Genomic DNA, 12500 nt, shown 5'->3' with positions numbered 1-12500 from the left:
GGTCACCAACCTGAGGTCTAAGTGGGGGCTGGGGACCATTGGATCCCCCATAAATAACATTGTTATATACTTATATTCATTTTCAAATGTGGCTAGAGCACCGTTACTGACAGTGCCACCCACAGAAGCTGTTGTTTACTCAGTGGCAGTGTGGGGACGTTAGCTAATATGCTAACATGAAAGAAATAGCATAGTGGTTAGGAACGAGGGCTGTGGACTGAAAGGTTGTTGGTTCGATTCCCACGAGCGGCAGGAAAATTGAGGGTGGTGGGAGTGAAGGAACAGCACCGTCCTCCTCCTTCACTCCTAGCCCACAGCTGAGGAGCCCTTGAGCAAAGCACAGAACCCACAACTGCTCCCCACTGCTCTGGGTGTGTGTTCACAGCCCCTAGTGCACTTGTGTGTGTGTGTGTGTGTTCACTGCCACAAATGGGTTAAATGCAGAAGACACAATTCATTGTATATTGTACACTGACAAATAATTGCACATTTCATTTGATGTTTGAACTCACTGTGGGCTGCGGTGATGCTGCCAGTGAACAATTCTTCACACACACACCAAGGGCAGTGATCACACACACACACACACACACCATGAGCAATGGTCTGCCAACCACTTTGACGCACGGGGAGCAGTTTGAGAGTTAGGCGTCTTGCCCAAGGGCACTTCAGACGTGGAATTGTGGTCCCTCAAGCTCCGTAAGGCCATGACTGTCTGTGAGGAGTGTGGTGTGTTCTCCCTGTGTCTACGTGGGTTTCCTCCGGGTGACTGTCTGTGAGGAGTGTGGTGTGTTCTTCCTGTGTCTGCGTGGGTTTCCTCTGGGTGACTGTCTGTGAGGAGTGTGGTGTGTTCTCTCTGTGTCTGCGTGGGTTTCCTCCAGGTGACTGTCTGTGAGGAGTGTGGTGTGTTCTCCCTGTGTCTGCGTGGGTTTCCTCCAGGTGACTGTCTGTGAGGAGTGTGGTGTGTTCTCTCTGTGTCTGTGTGGGTTTCCTCCGGGTGACTGTCTGTGAGGAGTGTGGTGTGTTCTCCCTGTGTCTGCGTGGGTTTCCTCTGGGTGACTGTCTGTGAGGAGTGTGGTGTGTTCTCCCTGTGTCTGTGTGGGTTTCCTCCCAAAGTCCAAAAACACACGTTGGTAGGTGGATTGGAGACTCAAAAGTGTCCGTAGGTGTGTGTGTGTGTGTGTGTGTTGCCCTGTGAAGGACTGGCGCCCCCTCCAGGGTGTATTCCCGCCTTGCGCCCAGTGATTCCAGGTAGGCTCTGGACCCACCGCGACCCTGAACTGGATAAGGGTTACAGATAATGAATGAATGAATGAATAATCAGATATTAAACTTAAAAGACCAGATACTACACTTGGTCTTAAGCAAAAGGCAGAGGAACACAACCTGAGAGACGGCAACAAAATTCAAAATCAGCGAACGCATCCAGCGTCAGGGAGAACGACCAGAAACGTCCGTCAATAACATGAAGAATTTATAAATCATTGCCTCTAATCTGCACTTCTGTTGATTGGAAATTCTCAAGCTACAAACCCGGGATTCGGAGTGAAATAAAGCAGAGCGGCGTGTGATAAACCCGTGTAGAAAGTGGATTTCTGTATCGTGTCTAAGCGCGTTAAAGCTACAGACACGCCGCCGCTGCTTCCTGTGTGTGAATTTGAGTATTTAAATATATCTTGGTCTTCAGAGTTTGTGTTGAACATCAAAGGAACAATATACGCTTTGAAGTAGCATGGGGTAGGATCAGTCTCTCTCTCTCTTTCTCTCTCTCTCTCTCTCTCTCTCTCTCTCTCTCTCTCAGATCTCTCTGCAATGACATTGAGAAAGTCATGCACATTACATGCCGAGAAGCCTATTTGACCACAATGACTTTTTCTCGTTAGCTGTAATCATAGAAATGGAAGGCAAACGCCGGAAAGAAACACTCCACACTTTGTTTATGACAAAGAGAGGTTTGTGGTCCACTGTAGATGCTCCGGCTACTTACCCTGTGGCTAAGAAAGGGTTAAGAAGCCAATCTAAGGTCCTTCTGTGGTTTACGGCCTTGTTCCGATGCTGGAATCCGCTCATGAGTTTCTCCACTCACTGTCCATCATCTCAGCTCCACTCACCACTATGTAGTTCTACAGTTACAGACTGGAGTCCGTCTGTGGCTCTGCAAACTTAGTTACGCTCAGGACCCCCACAGAGCAGGTGATCATTCTCAGCGCTGCAGTGACACTGACGTGGTGGTGGTGTGTTAGTGTGTGTTGTGCTGGTGTAGAGTGGATCAGACACAGCAGTGCTGCTGGAGTTTTTAAACCCCTCAGTGTCTGGACCGAGAACAGTCCACCGACCAAAAACATCCAGCCGACAGCGTCCTGTGTCACTGATGAAAGACTAGAGGACGAGCGACACACACTGTGCAGCGACATATGAGCTACCGTCTCTGACTCTACATCTACAAGGTGGACCAACGAGGGAGGAGTGTCTCACAGAGTGGACAGAGAGTGGACACAGGGTTTAAAAACTCCAGCAGCACTGCTGTGTCTGATCCACTCTACACCAGCACAACACACACTAACACACCACCACCACGTCAGTGTCACTGCAGCGCTGAGAATGATCCACCACCACATCACACCTGCTCTGTGGGGGGTCCTGAGCGTTTAATTGCATGGTGAAAGGGGGCTAGCAAAGTATGCAGAGCAACAGATGGACTACAGTAACTGTAGAAGTGTAAAGTGTAAAGCAGAGCAACACAGAGTACAGTCTGTAATACTAGAACTGCAAAGCGTTCCTGTGTCGTCAGTGGAGCTCAGTGAGTGAAGAAATTACGTTCTGTAGGTTTGTGATTGAGAAGCTCTCGTGTGGACGTTAGGACGGACTAAATATAACGCATCCACTTTTCTCCGTGTTGAAAAACGACGAGAAAGAAGGGAATAAAGGCATCCCTCTGTTGGCTGCGCTGTAAATAGGACTGCAGCCAGCGAGCGGAGAGAGGCAGGGCGCTCGGGCGAGTTCAAAGGCATGCGAGATTGAAGCTAGGACAGGAGCATGAAAGCTAATAAAGTTAAGTAGGCCTGCATCGGGGGGAAGGACGAGCATCCTGCTTTGAACAGACCCTGTGATCAGTCGCCTCCCTCAATTAGTGTATTGTCCACTTGTACTTTCAGCCTGGGGTTAAACTGCTCGCCCAGCGCTTTGAAGTGCTTATCCCTTCATCTGCAGGCTGACGGAGGGGAGATCTGCAGGACAACAGCGAAACACACACACACACACACACACACACACACATACACACAGACATACACACATGCATATCCACCTCAATCAGAGAGAGAGAGAGAGAGAGAGTGAGAGAACATAAATAATGTGTGTGTGTTTGTGTAGTTTAGGGTGTGTTTGTATGTATGTCTGTGTGTGTGAGAAAATGTCTGACTACATCCTGGTGTAAGTGTACGTGTGTGTGTGGGGGGGGGGGGGGGGGGGGAGGGGTGTATATATATATGTGTGTGTATGCATCTCTCTCTCTCTCTCTCTGTAGTGTGTATCTCTTTGTATGTGTTTGTGTGTGTGTGTGTACATGTATATATATTTGTATATGTGTATCTGTGTGTGTGTACATGTATGTGTGTGTGCATATGTGTATCTGTGTGTGTGTGTGTACACATGTATATATGTGTGTATATGTGTGTGTGTACATGTATGTGTGTGTGAATTTGTGTATCTGTGTGTATGTGTGTTGTGTGTGTGTGTGCGTATTTGTATATATGTGTGTATGTGTATGTGTGTGTGTGTGTGTGTGTGTTGTGTGTGTGTGTGCATATGTGTATCTGTGTGTGTGTGTGTACACATGTATATATGTGTGTATATGTGTGTGTGTACATGTATGTGTGTGTGAATTTGTGTATCTGTGTGTATGTGTGTTGTGTGTGTGTGCGTATTTGTATATATGTGTGTATACGTGTATCTGTCTGTGTGTGTGTGTTTCAGAATAATTATAGCTCCACTCATGTTTAATGTCATTAATCATGTTTTGTGGTGGATTAAAAACTTTAATAGTGTATAGGGAGGGAGAGTCTTAGACGTGGAGTGTGGGGAGGAGGGTGTGTGTGTGTGTGGTGGGGGGGATGTATGAGATGAAGAGCAGAGATACGCCCCCTGGTGGTCGTGTTTTAAAAAGCAAGGCTGTGAGAAACTATGAGGTGAAGTGTTTAATGATTAGGAGCCAGTGTTTAATGATGTCATTACTCAGGGGAGAGAGAGAGAGAGAGAGAGAGAGAGAGCGAGCGAGAGAGAGAGAGAGCGAGAGAGAGAGAGAGAGAGAAGAGAGCGAGAGAGAAGGAAACGTGAGAAGGAAATGAGAAGTAAAATCAGAGCGGAGTGTATTCTGCTTTCAGTCTCAGTATGGAGTGATGTAGCAGGTGGAGGACAGATGGGGAATAAAGAGAGATACAAACACCTTAAAGAGCACAGTATTGCTCCCACTGTGCCGAGTGGTGAAACACATCAAAGGTTAAGGATGTGCTTCCTCTCTTACAAACGCACCCTTTCTGAGATATGAGGTCTCGTTACGACTGTGATGGAATGATAACGGAGCTGGGAAAAGTGAGTCAGGATCAAAGAGCCATTACAGGACAGTCATCACAGTATAATAAACACCACACAGTGTCGCATACTTCAGAATTAACACCACAGTGTTTACACTTCCACACCTGCCCTAATGAGCTCATACAGAGAGAGAGAGAGAGAGAGAGAGAGAGAGAAATGTGAGAGAAAGAGAGAGAGAGAAAGAGAAAGTGAGAGCAAAAGAGAAAGCGAGAGAGAGAGAGAGAGAGAATGTGAGTGAGAGAGAGAGAGAGAGAATGTGAAAGAGAGAGAGAATGTGAGAGAGAGAGAGAGAGAGAGAGAGAGAGAGAGAGAGAGAGAGAGAGAGGAGAAACAAAAGTAAAACAAAAGAAAACCAGAAGAGAGGAGGACAGATAGACAGCTCTGGTTTGCACACAACAGATTGTTTACTTAATTTCCATGACAACAGAGAATCGCCCACGTGGCGAACAGAGCCAAGTGGCGCCAGGAACTACGGATGGTTTAAAGGGACAAACTATTAAAATGAGTAAACATTTATAGCACCAAATATTAGTGATGTTCAAACTTTATAACTTTAACTATGAATATAACTATTCAGTCACACAGCTACCACTGCGCCGAGCTACATTCCTGAATTTAGCTACTGTGTATTAGCCTCGTAGCTACAGTGTGTTAGCTTCGTAGCTCCAGGGCAAATCTGAGGAAGTGTCACACACACACACCCAACACGACTCGGCTGAGTGACTACACTGGGGGTGGGAGATGTTCCCCACACCACATGACTGTAGTTAACCCTTTGTGTGAATTGGAGGTTCCTCTGAATGGACGATGATCACTTTCTCTCCTTTTTTTTTCTCGCCCTTATCCTCGGAAAGCTGGAGACACGCTCTGGTTCTCTCTCACTCTGTTCTGTTTCATGTCACACGCCTCCCTCCCTCTCTCTCTCTCTCTCTCTCTCTCTCTGTCTCTCTCTCTCTCTCTCTCTCTCTCTCTCTCTCTCTCTTCCTGTCCGAGCTGCAGGGGGTCATTAGATTACTGTAATTAGCGTGATAAGGGGCATCGGTCAGGAAGAAAAAGGAGGAAGCTGGAGCCGGTCATCTGTGTGTGTGTGTGTGTGTATGTGTGTGTGAGAGAGAGAGAGAGAGAGAAAAAAAAAAGAGAGAGAAGTATTTGTTTTTCCTCCTGAAAGAAAGGCTCCAGATCAAAAGCCTGGCCTCCAGCTGGGCTCTCCATGCTCCAGCAGGCTGCTCAGTTTGGGCAGCTGTGTGTGTTACAGTGACCAGTCCGGCCACAGGAATGACCCCCAACTGACCACGGACCAGTTCAGCAGGACTCAGCCTTAATCAAACACCTCCAGCTTACAATATTCATTCATTCATATACTGTAAGCGCTTCATCCTGAGCAAGGTCCCAGTGGGTCCAGAGCCCACCTGGAGTCGGACAGCGCACAGGACACCAAAGTGGATCCGGTTTGGTTCACGTTCAAAAGCCTAATACGGAACGGTTCAGTACATTTCCAACAACATAAACTGTTTTCAAATCCAGAAAAAGTTGATTCCCAGCTGGAACTAAAGAAGAGCAGGGTTCTTCAGTGTGAACCGTGACGGTGTCTTGGGCATGTTGTGATAAAGAAGCTCCAGAAAGAGCACAGAGCCTCAAATAAAGAGTTATGTCTCAGTGGAGCTGCATGTGATCATTTAAAGCGGGTTCTTAAAAGGAAATATAAACAGGAAAATGCTCAGGCTACTTTTCTCCACTGTTCTCACCATTCTCAAGCTCAGCAGACCGGCTCAGGACTCGGCATTATTTAAACACATGTAGCATATGTTGCTCTGATCTGATCCAACTGTAAACAGTGGATAAACCATGACTTAGTCTCTGGCACTGGTGCTGAATTCAGCCACAGAACCACTCTTCGTATATTTGGTTCCCATCAAAACAGGTGGAAACGTGAGGAGCTGGTTTGCTGCAGAGCATCAAGGTTCAAAGAATCCTGAACAGCATCGGTTCAAGAACCAGAGTTCACATGGAGGAGAAGTGCTAACATTTTTTTTGTGGCTTCTTTCTGTTTGCGAATGATCAGACGTTTTCTATCTCTCTTTCCTTCCTGCACTAATGGGAGATACATCTGAGGTGTAGGAGTTACAGCTGACCCCAGATCTGCCTCTGGCTCGTGTCCACCACCAGCAGCAGCTCTTCTGGCAGCTCTGAGAGCTCGGAGAGTCCATCACCGCCGGCGGAATCTCAGAAAGCGAGAGCTGTGTTTGTTCTCTGAGTTCTCGATGTGGAGTTTCCTTCTCATTCACTGGGGTCAATCACTGCTCGCTGCCCGGGTCCTAAACAGCTGGTCCAGCACTTTAACAACCTCCCCCCGTCACAAAAGAGTGGCTCTGACCCATGTAAAGAAGTAGCGCACAACTTCACAAGCAAGCGAAACAGCTCCAACAGCTCTGAGATCAGTGTTCTCGGTGTAGGAGCTGCTGCCCGTGGCTGCCCACGTCCACTGGTCCACCAACACAACCTCACGACTGCAGACCCGCAGGCACCAGCACCAGGAAACTTAGCAAACACTTAGCAGAATTCATGAGCACTGTTTAGCAAAGGCATCAAACCTTTATCTTCCACATAGGAAGCAGCAGAGCTAGCGAGTACGCTAACCGACCACAACAACCGAAATTACTACATGACTACAATAAACATACAGCCACTGAATCATTACGACTCTGATTACTAGCTGCTTCTGAACACATGGTGCGGTAAAATCCCATACTTTACTCACCGTTTCCATCAGCCTTTGCAGCCCTTGTGTCCATCTTCTGGTCAGTGCATACAATGCCAAAGCTGCAGAGAAAAGAAAGAAGGTTTTGCCTCAAAGTGGGGATTGTGGTACTTCTGTTTAACACTGGATATAGGTTCAAAGCACAGTGACAGTTCAGGGCTTAAATTAAAAATGAGAGTTGGGGCATGGGGTGGCACGGTGGTGCAGCAGGTAGTGTCTCTGTCACAGCTCCAAGGTCCTGGAGGTTGTGGGTTCGAGTCCCGCTCCGGGTGACTGTCTGTGAGGAGTTTGGTGTGTTCTCCCTGTGTCTGCGTGGGTTTCCTCCGGGTGACTGTCTGTGAGGAGTGTGGTGTGTTCTCCCTGTGTCTGCGTGGGTTTCCTCTGGGTGACTGTCTGTGAGGGGTGTGGTGTGTTCTCTCTGTGTCTGCGTGGGTTTCCTCCGGGTGACTGTCTGTGAGGAGTGTGGTGTGTTCTCCCTGTGTCTGCGTGGGTGTCCTCTGGGTGACTGTCTGTGAGAAGTGTGGTGTGTTCTCTGTGTCTGCGTGGGTTTCCTCTGGGTAACTGTCTGTGAGGAGTGTGGTGTGTTCTCTATGTGTCTGCGTGGGTTTCCTCTGGGTGACTGTCTGTGAGAAGTGTGGTGTGTTCTCTCTGTGTCTGTGTGGGTTTCCTCCGGGTGACTGTCTGTGAGGAGTGTGGTGTGTTCTCTCTGTGTCTGCGTGGGTTTCCTCTGGGTGACTGTCTGTGAGGAGTGTGGTGTGTTCTCTCTGTGTCTGCGTGGGTTTCCTCTGGGTGCTCCAGTTCCCTCCCACAGTCCAAAAACACACGTTGGTAGGTGGATTGGAGACTCAAAAGTGTCCGTAGGTGTGTGTGAGTGAATGTGTGAGTGTGTGTCAACCTGTGAAGGACTGAAACCCCCTCCAGAGCGTGCTCCCGCCTTGCGCCCAGAGATTCTGGCTACTTTCCGGACCCACTGTGACCCTGAACTGGATAAGGGTTACAGACAATGAATGAATGAGTTGGGGCAAGGTATTTATTCATCTCCATTTTGAGAACAACAAAAAGCAAAAAAAAAAAAAACCCAAAAACAAACAAACCCAAATTATAAGTCGAAAACAAAGTATTTTCTGGGTTAAATAATGTGTATTTGGGTGTTGGGGATGACAGATTTACCACTTCTCTGGGCTTGAAAAATACAACCCATGAAATTTAAGCAGAGCCACTAAAGTGTTCTTTTTACATTTCTTTACACAGATGAGCCCAAGAAATTTAAAATATTCTGTCACAAAACATGAAGGATTTATTTGGCTTTTCTTTGATAAAACAAGCAAATTTGTGTTTACTCTAAAATATTTTGGGCCAGGTGTCGTGCCATAGCTCTCCTTCAGCCATAATCTGCTCATGTTCTAAAGCAACTGCGGAATCTAAGAAAGAACACCTTCAGCTTTAAAATTCACGAAGACTTTACACCAAAACCTCCCATAGTCTGGCGCTAGGAGCTCCTGAACCGTGCGTACACGTAACCCAGGAAATAAAGGGATCTTTACTGTGGCGACGTGAGCGGGTGAATACAGAGCTTTACACAGCAGCGCCTCTCCTGACACTCTATGTGATTTTTAAAACCAAATCTGAAGTGATATCAGGTGTTTCTAATGGTTTTAATGGGCTCCAGTGCTCCAGAACACTCAGGAAAGTACAGGGTGGGTTTTTTTAAGAGAACGGTTGAATGTAGGCAGCTGAAAGTCGGTTTGCTGGCAGTTGGCTTTTGTTGTTAATGCAAATGAATAAGTTTGCAGCTTTAAACATCTGTCATGGCACTGGGGATGAGTGATGTGTGAAGTAATGTTTACGTGTGCAAGAACATTGGGTTTTTAAAGAGACATAACTTGCCATCAAGGTGATGGGCCTCTGTCTGTAGATGCTACAACAGCTGGGCTTCATAGACAACACACTACACCAGTCCCACAATGCACTGCAATACGTAGTGAAAATATGATGGATCATAGTGGACACAGAGTACCCACAATGCACCATGTTCTTAGGTCTTAACATCTTTTGCGCTTTGGAAACCACAACAACGGCGGCGGTAACGTTAAGCGGTGTTTACTCATGGTGTATTGGCGTGTTGTTGTTGTTTGGGACTGAACACAGCTCCGTCATCAGTTCATACAGATCAGTAGAGTTTGTTCCTTCCTTGTTGCAGCGTCCAGCTCTCGCTGGATTCTTTCGTCGGCCACCGATCCAAGGAGCGTTTGAACCTCTTCAAAAGACCACGGCGTCATTTTACGAGCTGCCGTCGTGAGTCGGATAAAAACAAACGTGATCTCTGCTGCGGCTGGAGATTTTACAGATGGAGAGTTGGTGCTGGTCGTCTGCGTTGCGTGGCGTAGAGTGACGACTCTCTCTGGACGATCAGCGCTCTGCAAGGTTTACACGCCACGGTTTAGTCCCTACTCGACTCGCTCTGAACCACGAGAGAACAGCCACTAAACAAGAACCCGCTTCCAGGACCAGGACCTGATTCACCTGGTGGAGGAGCAATAAAAAGTGGGACTATGAGTTCTGAACACAGGTGAACTCTTTAATCTCAGGTAAAGTTTGCTGTAACTGTGTGAATGTTCAGTCTGAAATATGAAGCAGGCTTAAGTTTTTCAAAGACATTCCAAAGGAATAGTTTCTCCTCCTCACTTTCACTCCACCTTTTCACCCGGAGGGACGGGAAATGCCGGCGTACCTGTTTTCCTTTTTTGTTTTTGTTCCAGGAGGTCTGTCCCTTTCCATCTGTATTGATTACAGGGCTGTGTTACGCTTTTCTGAATGCTCTTGTAAGATCTGGCATCGTTTCTGGCTTACGGCACTTTCCTGGCACCCCTCCCAAACCCCTGCCCCCTCCCTCCCCAACACCACCAATTCTCAACAAGCCCCAGCGCGAGCCACCCCCCCCCCCCCCAGCCACCACAGAAGCCCACCGCCTATGTGGCTCCTTGCTCGCCCCCACACCACACACTCTCTCTCTCCATTCCCACGGCTCTGCGCTGTTGTGTGTTCGGTTTAAAGCCGAAACCCGATCGGCACCTTTTCGCTCTTTCATCCCGGCATGAGGCAGAGGGGGGCGGGGCTAGGGGCCAGGGGTGATGTCACGACCCATTCAGGCCCAGGTGAGGCAGCTGGGAGGATGACATCATTGAGGATGTGAGTTTATTCATTGGGGAAAAGGTGCAGGAAACAGGTGCAAAAGCTTTACTCCGAAACACTGCTACTTTGCCAAAGAAAGGCGTGAAACAAAACGAAATGCACGGGAGCAGCTGCACATGATCCGTGCTCCATGTAAAGAATGTTAGAAAGGAGTAGAGCCCCCCAGCAGTGGTCTGTGGAGCACCATTCTCTCTCAAGTGACAGAAATACTCAAGTAAAGTACAGATACCAAAGTACTGTACAATGCTCTGACGTCTAGGGCAAAGCCTTCCTAGAAGAGCCGAGGTTGGGCGCGGTGACCTTGATTTTGTGGATGTTGGATGAGTGGTGTCCACAGACTTTTGGACACATGCTGGGATTGGTTTAGACGACAGGAAACGTCTGTGAATAATTTACGCTTCTTTTTATGGCAGTCTATAAATGCACTTTGAAGATGTTCCTTGTCAAAGCAACACTGGAACTAATGGTGTGTGTGTGTGTGTGTGTGTGTGTGTGAGAGATGTTTTGATATCCATATAATGTAAAGGCGATCAGAGCCCTGACCCCCTCCCCACGGTCCGTCAGATTGAGAAAGAGTAAGAAACAGATGAAAGGTGTGAAGATGTAACTTTTCTCTTCAACACTCGGAGGGAAAGGAGGGAGAGAGAGACACACAGAGAGAGAGAGAGAGAGAGAGAGAGAGAGAGAGAGAGAGAGCCTGCGAAGAACAATATTTTCAAACGGCGGTGTAAGTTGAAAGGCTTCTCAGGTGGTGTTTGATAAAGCAGGGCCTTTTTCGGCGCTGATTTGAGGGAGCCGCTTACAGTCGGGAGCAAAGAGAAAAGAGTCAGAACTCCAGGGACTTTAGAAGTCCTCGTCAAAAGCTCCTCCGAGCCAGCGCTCCGTTCTCTTTGTCCTAGCCATCTTCATCTCGCCTGTTACAAAGAGAAAAAACTGTACAGAAGAAGAAAAAACTTCTGCGAAGGAGCCGAAAACCGACTTTTCTGGAACAAAGCGTCTGCACATCGCGGTCCTGGTCAGGTAGCTGAAAAAAAAAAGCCCCTGAAAGCCTTTTCTTGGACAAACACGATCAGAAACAAAGTAACGAAGGCCCACGTTAACAATCTGATGCTGTGTGTTTGGGTGCGTGCTCGTATTCATGCATTTACTGGGACCACACATCTTGAGGATGGTGCTGCAGAAAGACGTTGGTCCCTGAGGCATCAGAGAGTTAAACAAAGTAATTTAAAGTGAAATGGTTCATTGCACAGAACAGTAACCTGTTGCTATAGCAACAGAACCCAGGCTAGGGTTCTGTTCCCAGCTCCGTCAGGAACACAAGACACTACACCCAGGCAAGACTCCTAATGCTGAATCTGAGCTGCGTCTCATGCCTCTGGGATGAGTAGATTTACAGCCCAGAGCTAATCGTCTATTATTGTTACTGTGGCAGGTTGCCATCACCACCTCACAGGGATGTACCACATGCAGCAACAAAGAGGAATAACAGAAGTGCCACACATTTCAGGACATAGAGGGGAGCTGCCACATAAACGTAGTTTTACGAAACCTGATTTGTATGTATGTTTATCTGGTTTATATCATGTTGTGGGGACCCGAACTACTTTTTTTGCAGTCTTACTTTGCGGAGGCCACAAAATGGTAAATAAGTACATATTAAAGAGAAGGGGTTAGGGTTAGGTTGGGTTTTAGGGACAGGGTTGTGGTTAGACGAATAGCACTTACAGTTAAAGTTTCCATGAAACAATAGATAAAGGAAAATACTGTCCCCACAAGGCATGGAAACACATTTCTCTCTATGTCTGTGTGTATTTGTGTGTGTGTATAAAACCGAGGCCCTATCTTGCTGGCCTTGCTTTTCTCGCAGACGAAGGGATCAAAAAGAAATAGGAAAAACGCGGCTAATCTCACCATCAAACAGTCATTAGACAAAACTTTCAACTCCAGGCTTGTCGCT

General features: G+C 47.4%; 1 protein-coding gene across 1 annotated transcript in view; it reads right to left on the bottom strand.

The window, feature by feature from the left end:
* The window catches only part of LOC136692739 (axin-2-like), a 38875-nt gene extending 31398 nt beyond the window's left edge, over nt 1–7477 (bottom strand). The window contains exon 1 of the mRNA XM_066666371.1: nt 7352–7477. The gene's annotated coding sequence lies outside the window, so the exon portion shown is untranslated. The remainder of the gene's footprint in view (nt 1–7351) is intronic.
* Between the last annotated feature and the right edge of the window lie 5023 nt (nt 7478–12500).

Source organism: Hoplias malabaricus, chromosome 3 (assembly GCF_029633855.1).
Source record: "Hoplias malabaricus isolate fHopMal1 chromosome 3, fHopMal1.hap1, whole genome shotgun sequence".
NCBI lineage: Eukaryota > Metazoa > Chordata > Actinopteri > Characiformes > Erythrinidae > Hoplias > Hoplias malabaricus.
Note: the sequence above shows the minus strand (reverse complement) of the source record. Positions and strands in the feature narration are given on the sequence as shown.